The sequence below is a fragment of the Carlito syrichta genome, unplaced genomic scaffold, assembly GCF_000164805.1.
Source record: "Carlito syrichta isolate Samal-C Ts95f unplaced genomic scaffold, Tarsius_syrichta-2.0.1 Scaffold312203, whole genome shotgun sequence".
NCBI classification, from domain to species: Eukaryota; Metazoa; Chordata; class Mammalia; order Primates; family Tarsiidae; genus Carlito; species Carlito syrichta.
In genome coordinates this window covers 159,841-175,802 of record NW_007256299.1, presented here as the reverse complement: position 1 = coordinate 175,802, position 15,962 = coordinate 159,841, and the positions used below count along the sequence as shown (strand labels likewise).

The 15,962-nt window shown below is 39.6% G+C and overlaps 1 pseudogene; it reads left to right on the top strand.

Annotated features, from left to right (window-relative positions):
- Positions 1–3,897: 3,897 nt before the first annotated feature.
- LOC103272285 overlaps positions 3,898–15,962 on the top strand; it is a 16,410-nt pseudogene continuing 4,345 nt past the window's right edge.

Genomic DNA, 15,962 nt, shown 5'->3' with positions numbered 1-15,962 from the left:
TAAATGTCTGTAGAATCTGCTGAAAGCCATCTGGACCAGGGCTTTTTTTGTAGGAAGTTTTCTTATTACGTGGTCGATTTCCTTGATTGTTATTGGTTTATTTAGGGTCTCAATTTCTTCTTGTTCCAACCTAGGTAGGTTGTGTGATGTCAGAAAGTCCTCTATTTCCTTATGGTTTTCAAGTTTGTTTCCATACAAGTGTACGTAGTAGTCTCTAATGATCTTTTGTATTTCTTCAGGGTCAGATGTGACTTCATCTTTTGTGTTTCTGATTATGCTTATTTGGTTTTTTTCTCGTTTTTTCTTGGTCAGTCTAGCTAGGGGACCATCAATCTTGTTTACCCTTTCGAAGAACCAGCTTTTTGTTTCATTGATTTTTTGTATTATCTTTTTGTCTTCTATGTCCTGGATTTGGGCTTTTATTTTGGTGATCTGGATTCTTCTGCTGAAATTAGGGTTTTTGTGGTCTTGCTTTTCCAGCTTCTTTAGGTGGCTTGTTAGGTTGTCAATTTCTGTTCCTTCCATTTTCCTCATGTGTGTTTGTAGGGATATAAATTCCCGTCTTATTACAGCTTTTAAGGCATCCCAGAGATTTTGGTAAGATGTTTCTTTATTTTCATTTGTTTCCAGGTATCTTTTGATCTCTATTTTGATGTCATCATTGACCCAGGAGTTATTTAGCATCATGCTGTTTAGTGTCCATGTCTTTGTGGGTTTTGGGGGGACTTTGTTGGTGTCAATGTTTATTTTTATTCCACTGTGGTCCGAAAAGGTGCATGGCAGAATTTCAGTCCTTTTAACTTTGCTTATACTTGATTTGTGTCCAATTATGTGGTCGATCTTAGAATATGTTCCATGTGGTGATGAGTAGAATGTGTATTCTGTGGTCTTTGGATGGAGTGTTTTATAGGTATCAATTAAGTCCATTTGGTCCAGAGTCTCATTGAGGTTCCGGATCTCCTTGCTGATTTTTTGTCCTGATGATCTGTCTAAGGTTGTGAGTGGTGTATTAAAGTCCCCAGTTATTATGGTGTTAGAGTCAATGTCTTTCTTTAGTTTTCCTAGAAGTTGCTTTATGAATGTTGGTGCACCTATGTTGGGTGCATATATGTTTAGGATAGATATTTCTTGTTGATGGAGTGAACCTTTTATCATTATGTAGTGGCCCTCTGTATCTTTTTTAATTTTTGATAACTTAAATGGTATTTTGTCTGAAATTAGGATCGCGACTCCTCCTTTCTTTTGTGTTCCATTCGCCTGAAAATTTGTTTCCCATCCTCTTACTTTGCGTCTGTGTATGTCCTTTCTAGTGAGATGGGTCTCTTGAAGGCAGTATATTGTTGCCTGGTGATATTTTATCCATTTTGTCATTCTTTGTCTTTTCAGTGGTGTGTTTAGTCCATTCACATTCAGACTAATTATTGAAATGTGAGAGTTCATCCCTATCATGGAGTTCTTATTGAGTTGTTGTTCTTCCACTTGGTTTTTTCTTTTTTCTTTTTTTTGTCTTTCTTTTGGTTTTGGGGTTGGTCCGTGTATATTTTATTCTTTTCCCTGTACTCTTGTGAAGAATGTTGTTCTTTTTCCTTTTCTTCTGTGTTGAGTACTTTCTAAGTGTTTCATGTAGAGATGGTTTTGTGGCTGCATAAGTTCTTAGGGATTGGATATCTGGGAAAGATTTTAATTCTCCCTCACTGATGAAGCTTAGCTTGGCTGGGTAGGTTATTCTTGGTTGAAATTGTTTATCCTTTAGGACTTTGAAGATAGGGCTCCAAGCTCTCCTAGCCTGCAGGGTTTCTGCAGATAAATCTGCTGCTATTCTGATTGGTCTTCCATGGTGGGTGATCTGGCCTTTTTCTCTTGCTGCCTTTAGGATTTTTTCTTTTGTGCCTACTTTATTTAGGCGAATTATTATGTGTCTAGGAGTTGGTCTTCTCATTTGTTGTCTTGCGGGGGTTCTCTGAATCTCTTGTGTTTGAATTTTTGTATCACTGATTAGATGAGGGAAATTTTCTTGAATGATCTCGATGGAAAGTTTGTTCCAATGTGGTCTCTGTTTCTCTTTCTGCCTCAGGGAGTCCGATTATTCTTAGGTTAGGCCTCTTGAGGTAGTCACTCACCTCTTGAAGGTTTTGTCCTGTCTTTTTTAGCTTATTTTCTGTGTTTTTAAGAGTTTGGGTTATTTCTATATTTTGGTCCTCAAGCTCTGAGATTCTTTCTTCTGCTTGGGTAATTCTGCTTTCCATGCTTATCAATTTGTTATTTATTTCATTCACAGTATTCTTTATTACTGTTATCTCAGATATCAGCTCCTTCCTAGTTTCTTCTTGTGTCTCCTCAATTCTTTTTAGTCTCTCCATTATTGTTTTGATATCTACATTTGCATTTTGAGACCCTTCATTCTGGGGACTTTTCATTGTTTGTATTCCAAAGTCAATTTTCTCAGTGTCTGCTCTCCCAGGCGTCTGGGAGAGACCCATACTCTTCTTTTGGTTTTTCTTCATTTCTGTAGATTTTTCTCCCTTTACCCCTTTTCCTCCCCCTCTTCAATTCTGTTTTTGAGGGAAGGTGGGGTTGCTTTTATTTCTCTTCTGCAATGACCTGTTCTTCCTTATGAGGGTTTTCTGGCTTTGTTCACTTTTCCCTCTGCTTTACAGTCTGTCTATTCAGCAGTATGCAGTCTTGGTCCCTAGATTTAAAAAGGGGGCATATAGAAGAGGAAAATAATGGAGGAAGGGGGGTCAATAGGGAGTTAGAAAGAGAGAAGCACGTGAGGGAAAACAGATATACATACCAACTATCAGGTGCGAACGAGACTCAGGGCTGGGAAGAGGTGAAGAAAGACATGTAAGAAAGAGTACTGATAGCTACACAGTACTAAAGAGTACTGATAGCAACACAGAGACAGGGCAATAAAATCGAGAAACAGTGTAAGTCAGAAGATAAACAACAAACGTGATCTAAACCATCAGTTACAATGATAAAATCATAAGTCAAAATAAGCGAAAGAGAGAAGTGCAAGAGGGATAACAGATATACATACCAGGTATCAGGTGAAAAACAGTCACAGGATCGGGAAGAAGTGAAGAAAGACACATAAGAAAGATTCCCTAAGGAGTACTGATAGCTACACAGACACAGGTCAATAAAATCGAGAAACAGTGTAGATCAGAAGGTAAACAGAAGGTGATCTAAACTAACAGTTACAATGATAAAATCATAAGTCAAAATAAGCGAGAGAGAGAAGTGCAAGAGGGAAAACAGATATATATACCAACTATCAGGTGAGAGAGAGACACAGGGCTGGGAAGAAGTGAAAAAAGACAGGTAAGAAAGATTCCCTAAAGAATACTGATAGCTAAACAGAGACAGGCCAAAAAATCAAGAAACAGTATAAGTCAGAAGGTAAACACCAAACGTAATCTAGACCAACAGTTTCAATGATAAAATCATAAGTCAAAATAAGCGATCAGACTAGAGTCACTTCTGTGATCTCCGATTCCAGCCTCTCCCTTTTGTTTTTCATTGCAGCATAGGGGTGGGGCTTTGTCTCCTGTTTCGCGCTGTTGCCTTAGGAACTGAGGTAAAGTTTGTTGATAGGTGGGCGGGGCAATGGAAGTCTCTGCCTGGAGAATAGCAAGGTAGTTTACCCAGATCTGTTTTTCTCCACAGATCTTGTCTGGGTCCCCCGGCTTGGGGTCTCACACTGAGTGCCTCAGCCTGGGTGGGCCCGGAGTTCCAGAGCTCCAAAGCTCCAAAGGGCTGGCAGTGGGTGGTGAGAGTGGCTCTGGGCCCCCCACAGGGTACTTCAGCCAAGAATGGGACCGGTGTCTCTGAGGGGCGGGCACCCAGAGCCTCCCTGTGTGACCGGCAGTGCCGGGTGCTGGGCTGGAGACAATGCAGCTGGGGAGAGAGCCTGAGGGAGCAGGAACCCAAAGCTTCCCCGCGCTGCAATATCTGGCCTTAGGAAATGAGGTAAAGTTTGTTGCTAGGTGGGCGGGGCAATGGAAGTCTCTGCCTGGAGAATGGCAAGGCAGTTTAAGCAGATCTGTTTTTCTCCGCTTGTCTGGGTCCTCTGGCTTGGGGTCTCATGCTGAGTGCCTCAGCTAGGGTGGACCCGGAGTTCCAGAGCTCCAAAGTTCCAAAGGGCAGGCTGTAAACGGTGAGAGTGGCCCTGGGACCCTACAGAGTACTTCAGCCAGTAATGGAACCGGTGTCTCTGAGGGGCGGGTGCTCAGAGCCTCCCTGTGTGACCAGCGGTGCCGGGTGCTGGGCTGGAGACAATGCAGCCGGGGAGAGAGCTGGAGGGAGCAGGGACCCAAAACTTCCCCGCACGCTGCAATACCTGGCCTTAGGAAATGAGGTAAAGTTTGTTGATAGGTGGTCAGGGCAATAGAAGTCTCTGCCTGGAGAATGGCAAGGCAGTTTAAGCAGATCTGTTTTTCTCCGCTTCTCTGGGTCCTCTGGTTTGGGGTCTCACGCTGAGTGCCTCAGCCAGGGTGGACCCGGAGTTCCAGAGCTCCAAAGTTCCAAAGGGCAGGCTTTAAGTGGCGAGAGTGGCGCTGGGACCCTACAGAGTACTTCAGCCAGAAATGGAACCGGCGTTTCTGAGGGGCGGGCGCCCAGAGCCTCCCTGTGTGACCGGTGGCTTGGTGTCGGGTGCCCGGGCTGGAGACAATGCAGCCGGGGAGGGATCTGGAGGGGGCTGGGACCGGAGACTTCCACACACGAGTAGAACAGCAGCAGTGGGTGGGGTGCAATATCTGGCCTTGCGTGGGACTGAAGTTCCCGGGCCTGACCCCAGCGTGGTTGGTGGTGGGCTGGGGGATGGGGGTAGCGAAGTAATAGCCTTTTTGGGAACTCACATTCAGAGAATCTCACCAGTTCACCTATGCCGTCACCATCTTGCCTCGTCTCCGGCTGCTTTTAATAAACTCTCTTTACCTCAGGTGTTCTGGAATTTTACTGGGCTATAGCTAGTGTATTTTCTTTTTTATATTTACTACTTGGGATATTTTGAGATTCTTGAATACCTATGGGAATGGTATTTCAGCAGTTCTAGAAGTCATCTGCAAAATAAAAACGACTTTTTATTTTGCATAATCGTCAGTGCCCATGAAGCATTCTTTAACTTCTTCAGTACCTTGCACTAGCATTTGACAGACTGAGGTAAGGGTTCTGTTTTTACTAGAGGGACAATAGAACTATCATCATTATCACAATGGTATTCTGAACCTTCTATGGAATGGTGATTGTATACTGTAGGATATCCATAGCAGGCTTTTCAAGTCACTGAGAAGGCTCATGGCTCCTGTGGGGGATGATACTATAAAGATTAATGTTAACAAAATTTTATTTGAGTTTAATGACTGTTTTTTTTTCATGTTTACCACATCAACTTTTGTGAGGTCAGATAATGTAGATAAATTGAATGAAAGAATGGCATTGGAAGTTAAAGAAAGTTTATCAACTGACCTAGAGAGTGCTGTAATGTAAAGACTGGTTCCATCCAGGTTCCTCAATGGAAGACATTGCTGAGATCTCACTGGAAAGGATTTATTAAGACTGCTGAATACTCATATGGTCTTTAAATGGCACAAGTTTCAGTCAAGGATACATGTGCTCCATATTAAGAAAAATTTGGTATTGTTTATCCATTCATTGTTATTATTATTTTTCCTTAGATATAGAAATTAGCAACCTACTTCTCACTTTTAATTTCAGAGTAGAGGTGGATGGTTTCTGAAAATCCTTGAGAAAATGCTAAACCTAAAATGCAGTGATGGTTCAAGAAGTTTTGCAAAGGAGATGAGAGTACTGAAGATGAGGAGCATAGTACCCTGCCTTCAGAAGTTGACAATGACCAATTGAGCGCAATCATCGAAGCTGTTCTTACAACTACACAAGTAGTTGCCAAAGAACTCAATGTTGACTATTCTATGGTTGTTTGACATTTGAAGCAAATTGAGAAAGTGAAAAAGCTCAATAAGTGGGTGCCTCATGAGCTGACTGAAGATATAAAATATCATGGTTTTGAAGTGCCATTGTCTCTTTTTCTATGCAATGATGAACCATTTCTTAATCAGATTATGATGTGTTATGAAAGTGGATTTTGGCCGGGCTCGGTGACTCAGCCTGTAATCCTAGCATTTTGGGAGTCCGAGGTGAGTGGATTGCCTGAACCTGCGGGTTCGAGACCCGCCTGGGCAACTTGGCGAGACCTCATCTCTACAATAAATAAAAAATTAGCCGGGCGTGGTAGCGCATGCCTGTAGTTGCAGCTACTTGAAAGGCTGAGGTGGAGAGATCACCGGAGCCCAGCAGGTCAAGGCTGCAGTGGCCGGGAGTGGCCACTGCACTCCAGTCTGGGCGACAGAGTGAGATTTCAACTCAAAAATAAAAAAGAAAGTGGATTTTATATGACAACTGGTGATGACCTGCTTCGTAGTTGGACTGAGAATAAGCTCCAAAGCACTTCCCAAAGTCAAATTTGCAAAAAAAAAAAAAAAAAAATGGTCATGGTCACTGCTTGGTGGTCTGCAGCTGTTCTGATCTACTACAGCTTTCTGTATCCTGGTGAAACAGTAACATCTGAGAGCTATTCTCAGTAAATTGATGAGATGCACCCAAAACTATAATGTCTGCAGCTAGCATTGGTCAACAGAAAGGGCACAATTCTTCTCCACGATAACTCCCAACTGCACACTGCCCAACCAGCATTTCAAAAGTAAAATGAATTGGGCTAAGAAGTTTTGCCTCGTCCGCCACATTCACCTGACCTCTTGCCAACCAACTACCACTTCTTTAAGCATGTCCAAAACTTTCTGCACAGAAAACACTTCTACAACCAGAAGAATGCAGAAAATGCTTTCCAAGAGTTCATCAAATCTGGAAGCATGGATTTTTATGTTGCAGGAATAAACAAAATTATTTCTCATTGACAACAATATGTTAATTGCAATGGACCCTGTTTTGATTAATAAAGATATTAGGCATAAATAAATGAGGATGATACCCACAAATTAAAGTGATAAAAATAATTTAAATATCAGGGTATACTATTATCTTTAGAAGTTGAATGTAAGGTAGCATAATCTAATGGTTGAGCTTAAGGAATTTGGAATCACATATAACTTAGTTCATTCTGGAATACATCATTTACTAGCCTTGTTTTCTTGCAAACATTGTTTAATCTCCATAATTTTATTTTCTGATCTCTAGGTATGAATCGACATAAGCATTAGATAAAAACATGCTGTATACTACAAAGTAAAATGCTCAAAAATTGTTCAATAAACTGTAGTCATTTTATGATGGCATGGTGACTACCCAGTCATTAGAAACACTAAGGCACATGACTGCTTATCAGAATTGTGGTAGAGTGTGAAGTAATATAGACCTTGACACAACTTTAAAGTCCAATTCTAAATACAAGATGTTACATCTACAATAATCTAATGATCTAAAAGTAGAAATATATGTTTAAAAGTATATATGACATCAAATGATGTAATTCATAGTTTTTCCATGGTGTTCTTTTCCTTGAACATTCTATAATGTATTTATGAGCATTTTAAAAAATATCTTTCCTTGGGTAAAGCAACAGAAGAGGAATAGTAAAGGTAGAGAGCCCTAATAGAATGAGAAAGTAATAATGGGAACCAAGTACTGAACAATTTTTCAAGTAAAATATTATTTTAAAGCAGAGTTTTGTCAGCAGCTGACTGTGATTGCTCGGTTGATTTCTCAGCCCCCTACATGCTTTGATTTGAACAGTTGGCACAATCACATTGTTAGGTTAAGTGCTATACAAGCTACATTCATATGGATAGCTCCATCAAGTTTCTTTCCTCTGTATGTTCTGGAGGTGCTACAAACTCCCTGACAGTATCAGGGCACAAATGTGAAAAAACTTTTTACTCAGATTAGACTATTAAATATTCAAATTTTTAGCTTATCAGAGATCCCTACCTGTAAAGAAGTACAAAATATGCCCTCTAATCAACAACTGTAATTCTGTCATATCATCAGTTACCAGGGGATGCTGCTCCCTGAGGTGTCCATAAAATAACAGCGTTTTCTAGTATTGAAAGACCTGAAAGATCACAGTGCCTTCATTTCAAATGTGAGAAATTTATTTCCCCAAATCTACAACACTAAATTATACTTAATTACGGGCCGGATTAAAGATCCCCTTGTTTGCAAAAATGTTCCCTTCATCCATTTTACTCTCAAACACATTCACATATACACTTGTCCAAATAGTTTTGTCTTCAAGTGACAACTGAATGCTCCTACACATTGCTCAAACAGAGCTGAGTTGCAATAGGATCCCAATTAAAATGTCTCTTATGCAACTATATCAAACCTTTAAAGAACTAAATTAAAAAAACTTTGGCTGAAGGAAATTCTGTTTCATAATGAATTTCTGACCGGCAACCAATGATGCTATTCAGCTCTGATGCTGATTGATTCTCTAACTTGGATGTACCCAATTCTAAAATAATGTGTAACTTGGTTCCTATCATTTGAGATGTGGGTGGAGGAGAGTCATAGCTCTGTGTGAGCCTTGTGTGCTCCTCTAATACCTGGTCCTCTCCTGTTCTCCCATCAGTGCATGTGGTTCTGTAGAGGCTCCTGGATGACATCTCTGACAGTGATACTCATGGTGCTGAGCCCTCTCCTGACTTTGGTTAGGGACATCCACTCTAAGTGTACACTTTGGGTACTGAGCTATGATGGGGTGGAGATGAAAGGGAATTAACTTCGTTAATGTGTCCTGGCTATGTCCTTTAAAAAGTTGTGGCAATTCATTCAGGGAACACTCATTTTTATCATATGAATCCCATATTATTTCCACCACAAATGGAGTTTGCTACTTGCCTGTGACCTACTTGCATGTGACCTGCATAAAGGGCCTCCATGTAAGTAATTTCTTCTCAAGACTCCTCCAATACAATCTCTGCAGCTTTGTATCACATTTTGCATTTAGAAATAAGAATGTTAAATAAATTCCCCAAAGAACACTTTTCTTCATCATGTTGATTTATGCCACAAAAAAGGGGGTTTCTCCGAAATTTGGTGGGATGTCAAAAAGCACTCTAAAGGTCTCTTCTTGACTATCCTGTGCTATGTCCTCAACAACATTTGTAATTTGAGTGTCTCTTCCTAGTGTATGAGGTTGTCCCAAGAGGTTACCCACATTATCTTCTGCGGGGGCCTGCCCCGCAAGGTCGTGAGATCTCCTGAAGGAGAGACAGATAGGCGAAAGACGAAAATCATATACCAGACACCTGCTTCTTGAACAGATGATGATTTAATATTAGTTAACACAGAGCTTTTATACCATTCGTAAAGGGGCAAGACAAAGAAAATTTCTTCATGTACATATGCTCTACAAGTTACCACCATCTAGTGGTCTTAGCAATAAACAAGCCAAGAACCCTGTAAACATTCAGACAATGAGTCTTATTCATAAGGTCAAAGATGATAGTTTTAGTCCAAAGTCCCGAATTATAGTCTTTGAACTGTCTCCAGAAAGTTTAGCAGTAGTCTTCCTTCTGGGACTTTATGTCCTTCAGAGCTCTGTAATCGCCTTTGTTGTCCAGGTGTCTTCGTTCCTTTTTTCTTATCCTGCAGTGCTTGTTTCTAAAGAAAACTCAAAAGAAGCTTTTAGTAATGTTTCCCAGGCCCCCAAGGTTGTTTTTTGTCTTTAGCTAAGTTGTCATAAAAGTGTCTGATTAATATATTATGAGTCCAGTGAAAACCCACTTTATAAATGTTAACTTAGAGTTTTAACTACTGAATTAAGTACAAACCTTAAGGATAATCTTTAACCTACGTCAGTGAAAACAGTGTTATAAATCACCTACATAACTCCTAGATAAGTGTTAGGACTTATAATGAGCTCATAATAAACTTACTATAAACTTGTGCTTCTAAAGAACCTTAAGTCTCAACACTAAACTGCATAATCCTAAATCAAATAAGGAGTGAATATACTTATATCACTTATTACTTAAGCAATATCTAGTAACTTATAACCAAGTGAAAGAAAGCATTCTTGATGTGCTTCAGAGTTTAACCCTTGCATATGTTAGAAAAGGCCAAGCGGCATGGTGGGAAAATGGAAAAATGAACCATGACATCTCCAGGTTAGCTGTGATTCTTCGCATAAACATGCCATCTTCTTCTTCCACGACTGCACAGAATTTCTTCAGCTGTATCAACAGCAAAGACGGAAGACAGAAGGGCCTCAGCTACCCGGGCTCGCTTTGCGGCCGGGGTCCTCAGCGCACCTGGACTTTATCAATCAGGCGGGCCTCCAAGGCTGGCTCCCAACAATCTTCCTGCTTTGCTCTCTGACGACCAATTTTATGAAGCCTACATACCTGAACTAGAAGTTCTCTGACTGACATTTGTGTTATCACTCATTCTTTTCTCTGGAAAAAGCATTCTGAAGCTGAAGCAGATATCTTTAATACTTAGAATGACTTTGTAGTTAAGGGGCATGTATGGGGTGTTCTTTGGTGCCTTAAAGATCTTAAACCATCTTCTAAAAACCTGACACAGATTAGTGTTCATTATGAATTTATTTTGAATCTTTTCCTACTATTTTCTCCTACATACTACATTCACTGGCTAGAGCCCACAAGAAGGGATTCGATGAGCACAGGGTAAATAAGATGTAACTCTATTTTCATTAGTTAAAAGTAGTGAAATATCAGCAATTTTATGACTCAAACTAAATACCCTGAGTGAGGTTTCACTCAGTAAAGATTGTTAACTGAAAAGTCAAAGAATGACTCCAGGGAACTATGGCCATGTCTTAAATGTCATAGGTTCACTCATAATCGCCTCTGTTTTCCTTAATTTGCCATGTCTGCTTACCTCTATCTCCGGTTCCTCATTATTATTTCCCCCAGCTACACTGAAATCTTACTTGAAAAGCCCCGAAGCTTGCACAAACCCTCAGCATTATGACACCCATCAAAATAAATGAATCTAAATTTAAAATCACCATTTCCTTCCCTGTGAATTGTTTTTCACATTAGAAGGAGGAGAAAGACAAAGTTTGCTTGTATCTGTCACAGGAAGTGGAATGGATAGAGTGTGTCATGAGAATAAAAGAATGTCAGAGCTTAACCCTTCTTCCTCTCCAGATCTCGACAGTGATCAATTCCCAGAACCACTCCTTCTTCATTTAGACCCCAAATATTGTTCTGAGCAGCTATTGTGTACTGGGCTATGTTCTAGGATCAGAAAATGATATTTGAATAACAGAAAATGTCCTTACTTTCACTTAAATTAATAACAGAGGAAACTATTATTTAATAACTCAATAAACATTTGACAAAGAAGAAAATTTTATAGAGGAATAAGTACCCTGAAAAAGACATCAAGGTAATAGAATAGAGAAAGCTGGCTTCACCCAACTTCAGTTCAAGTGGTTAGGGAGTTGTACTTGAGAATGTGACGTTCAGCTGAGACAAAAATGAGAAGAAAGCTATGTGGTCTAAGGAGCAAGTGTGCCAGAGAGAGAGTACAGGGTAAAGGCCGAGGTGTGGGGAGATGTGTTCTGCGTTGAAGGGACAGAAAGAAGGCTAGAGGGGCTGAAGGGCAGTGAGCAAAGAGGTGAAGTGGCATCAGATGAGGCAGGGTGGAGAGGACAGCAGGAGTCTCCTCATATTAGGCCCTGATGGCCACTGCAAGATATTTGAATTTTATTTAAACAGCTGTGGGAATCTACTGGAAGGTTGCAAGAGGAGCACATTTATATCTATTTCAGAAAGAATTTCTAGCTACTATGTGAAGATTGGGTTGTTGGAGTACACAAGTGGTGGTAGGGAGATCACTAAGGAGTACAGTAGAAATCTCTAGATCAGACAGGTTCATGGCATCATTTAGTGTCGTAGTGAATAGACAGTGAGAAAGGGAACCCAGTGATTTGGGGAAAAATCAAGAGAACATGATGTGTGGAAGTCGGGAAAATAGATTTTTTTCACAGCTGGGGAGTTTGCCAGTCATGGGAGCACCACTAAGAGGTGGGTGAAGTGAGAACATGACAGAGAAGTTATCACAGGCTTTGATGGATTTTACATTTGAAGTCAATGGAGTATACAGGATGGAAACTGGATTGGACCATTTGAAGAGTGAGAGGACGAAGCCTGGATTATGATGACTCTTTTGAATAGGAAACTTCAGGGACAGCCTTTGCTCTGGGACCAGGGAGCCAGCGGGACTTAAAGGAAAATAATAAAGAGACTTTAGAGAACTTGGAGGACCACTGAACCAGAGAGAGATGCTCAGCCATTAACAAGGAAACCTTAGAGCACCCTACTACACAGTAGTGACGATTATGCACAGTAGTGACAGATCATTAGTTCACACAGACAATATTTATTACTGACGTAGAATACACTAGTTATTATCCTAGGTGATGAAAATGGAGTGATGAACAAAACACATATAGTATCTGTTAGCCTGAAGCTTTGTAACATTTTGCTGTGACTACTATGAACTAGGCCTACACATTTCAGTATGTAATTCCAATAACTATCCTATTTTATCTGGGGCATTTAAAACCATACACATTCAAGGAATCCAAAATTCAGAAGGTGTAAGTAACTTAGCCTGTGTCACAAAGTTAATGCTAGAAATTCGACTACAGTTTAAATCTGAGTATACAGAAAGTCTTTCTTTTCTATGTCAACATAATGCATTTCTGTGAGATTTAGGTATGTTGCATTGTTACACAAAACCAATGATTCTGCCCTAATGTGTTCAAAAGGTAGTTAGTGATACAGTTAATAGAACACAATTACCAAATGATGATGATGATATTGTTTGTTAGAGGTTAAGTAGTAGAAAGATAATGGGAGGTTGAATTTACAGGGATTATAAAAGTTAAAATGGTACTATATTTTAGTATTTACTATGTGATCTGCACTAAGAAGAGTTAGTACTTAATTTTACACTTAGCAATAATTCTGTAAGGAATAAACTATTATCACATCCATTTTATGGTTAATAAAAAAGTCTCACAGTTGTTACAAAATGATCCAAGACAGAGAGGCCATGTTTTAAATCAGATTTTCTTATTAGAACCTGAGATTCTAAACACTATTAGTGAATAGTGACTATAGTGGGTTTAAATTATTGATAGAATTTCTGATGTTCATGTGTACCAGAATGTGTCTTAGGGTGAGGGAGAGATGTAAGAGCTACTAGTTTCAATATATGGAAGGAAATTTAATTCATTTTGCAGTTATTATTTGAAAATTTTGATATGTGCTGGTAGCATGGGCATTTGTTGAAGAACTCAAAGAAGTAAATAAACCTCTCTTCTTTCTGAGTTTTTATTAGAAATTGTGTCAAGCTGACAAGTAAAATACAGATGTCTAACTAAATCTTAATTTCAGGTAAACAACAATAATTTATTTGAAATCCAAGCTTAAATGGGCATCTTGTACTTTTATTTACTAAATCTGGCAACCCTAAATTCTGCACATGAGAACGGACTGTGGTGCTAACCATGGAAGCTCCAATGATAGTGACTTCACACCTTTTTAATTTTTAACCTTCTTATCTGTGAAGACAGTACTTAGTGAATTTGTGAGCAATAAGATGGACCTTGTCTGATCTAGAGTGCTCTCATCTCTGATATGATTTCTAAAGGGGAAAGGGAACTCTGTAGTGATCTCTGCTCAAAATCTGAGGACCTGGTCATTTTTTGTAAACTGTCTATATGACAATGTCATCTTTTTTCCCTTCTGAGGGGCCTTGAATACAGAAATGCGAGTTCTGCCTGTTAATTTGATGCCTACTCGTACTGTTATGAGTAGGAGACTGAAAATTAGAAAATGAGTAAGTTGGAATCTTGTCAGGAATAAAATGCCTGTGGTTGTAGTTTACTCCTATAGCCCACTGACAGAGAAATTATGAAGGAATATGATGTGAAAGATAAATTATATGATGTGGTGATTGATTCGCAATGCAAAGAAATCAGTAAATCTTGGTTCTGAGCAAATTTATCTTGCTAGAAAAATATATGAAACCTGATTCCCAAAAAACATAAGATTTATAAAAGACCAAGATTTTCAACAGATATAATATTGCCAAATTTATCCGTCTCAGCTGTTCCATAATACTAGTGGCTTTTTCACCACAGATTTTTTCTGATGGTTTACACACCAGTGGTTCTTATCTAGGGATAGTTTCCATTCATACCCTCACACTCTTCTCTCCCATCACCCCCTGAGGAACATCTGACAATATATGGAGTCATTTTTGGTTGTAACACCAGGGGTTTCTTCTGTCAACTCAGGAGTTGAAGCCAGAGACACTGGTAGCAGCCAACAACTCCCCAACAAAGAATTATCTGATCCAAAATGTCAATAGTTCTGAGGTTGAAAACATTGCTGCTTCTAAAAATTCTAGTCTCACATTTTTCATATACTCACTTCCAAATTCGAGTCTTCACGGTTGATTTTTATGGAGTCCATTGAAAAAAAAAAAAGAAAAGAAAAAGAACCTGACAGTTGTATAAATTCGCCACATTCTTGCTGAATTCATCCAATCATTGCAAGTTCATGATCTTTATTTTTATTTTTTCCTTATGTAGTATATTTCAAAAATTTCATGAGCTCTTGGTCATCATTATCTCTATTAGCTTTCAACAACCTTTCACTATAAATCATAAATGGTGGTGACTACCACAAACATTTTAATAAAATGCCTTAGATTTCTGCTGTAATTCTACATTCTGCACTATTGATAGTGTAAAATACTTCCATTCATTCTTCTTCTAACCAGAGTTAAAACCACATGGGTTAACTACCAGGTTAACCACTTGTCCTAGGCATTAAGCACACTTATTAACGAATCCCAGAACTTTCCCTGACCCTTTAACTCTTTTTTACCTTTTCATACACACACACACACACACACACACACACACACACACACACACACACATTATGTGAAATATATATTTACATATGTATGTATGTATGTTTACATATCTCTATTGAAACTACAGAATCCATTTTGCTCAATAAGAACTCTGAAACACTTTAGAATTTTTATGTCATCAAGTCACATATGCCAAGCTAAAATAAAATAAAGAAAAGAAAAAGAAAGAAAGAAAAAAGAAAAAAGAATTTCTAAGCTTTCTGGATTTAAAAATGCTAAAAGAAGTTTGTGGATCTACATTGGCATCAGGGTTTTAATTTCCTTAAAACTCTTCTGTGGATTTCCATTGCATGTAGTATAAATCCCAAATCCCAAAACCACCCACAAGGCTTTTAAGTACTTGACTTCTTGTGATTTCTCCAGTCTTTTACCCTTCTTCCCCTCACTTTGTGCTTCAGTGAACTTCCTTCTGGTTTCCTGAAGAAGTTCATCAATTCTTTCAGGCATTTGCATGTGGTATTGCCTTTAATGGAAATGTGTCTTCCTTTTTGTCCAAACGTACACTCACACTTCCCTCTGACACTGGCTCAACCAAATGAACCTTAACTGCTCCTCTTCAGAGAGTCCTTCCTTCTTTTGACATGCTAATGTTATTTAGATCTTCCTGTTATTCTCTGTTATAGAGCTCCACATGTCTCTTTTGACATTCTCATTGCCGTGTGAATTCTTCTGTGTTTGTCTTCTGTCCTCACTTTCACTATACTTGAAGGTTCATGAGCCGGTGGGAGATGTGCTTTCCCCTTGTTTGAATTCCCAGGGAAGACCACAGGCCTGACACAAGGTCAGCACTAAGGACGTACTTAGAGAGTACTTGGAGAGTGAAAGCAGTGTGGATTCTGTGTAAGGAAGGGGAAGAGCGTGAGATGGGAGGAGGAAGCAGGGAGGGTCTTTAGGCGGAGGCTTCCAGGAGGCGCACGGGAGGCAGTGATGCGGCAGGTTCCTGTGGCTCGGAGGAGTCCAGCCCTGCTCAGAGGCGGGGAGGGGGGGGC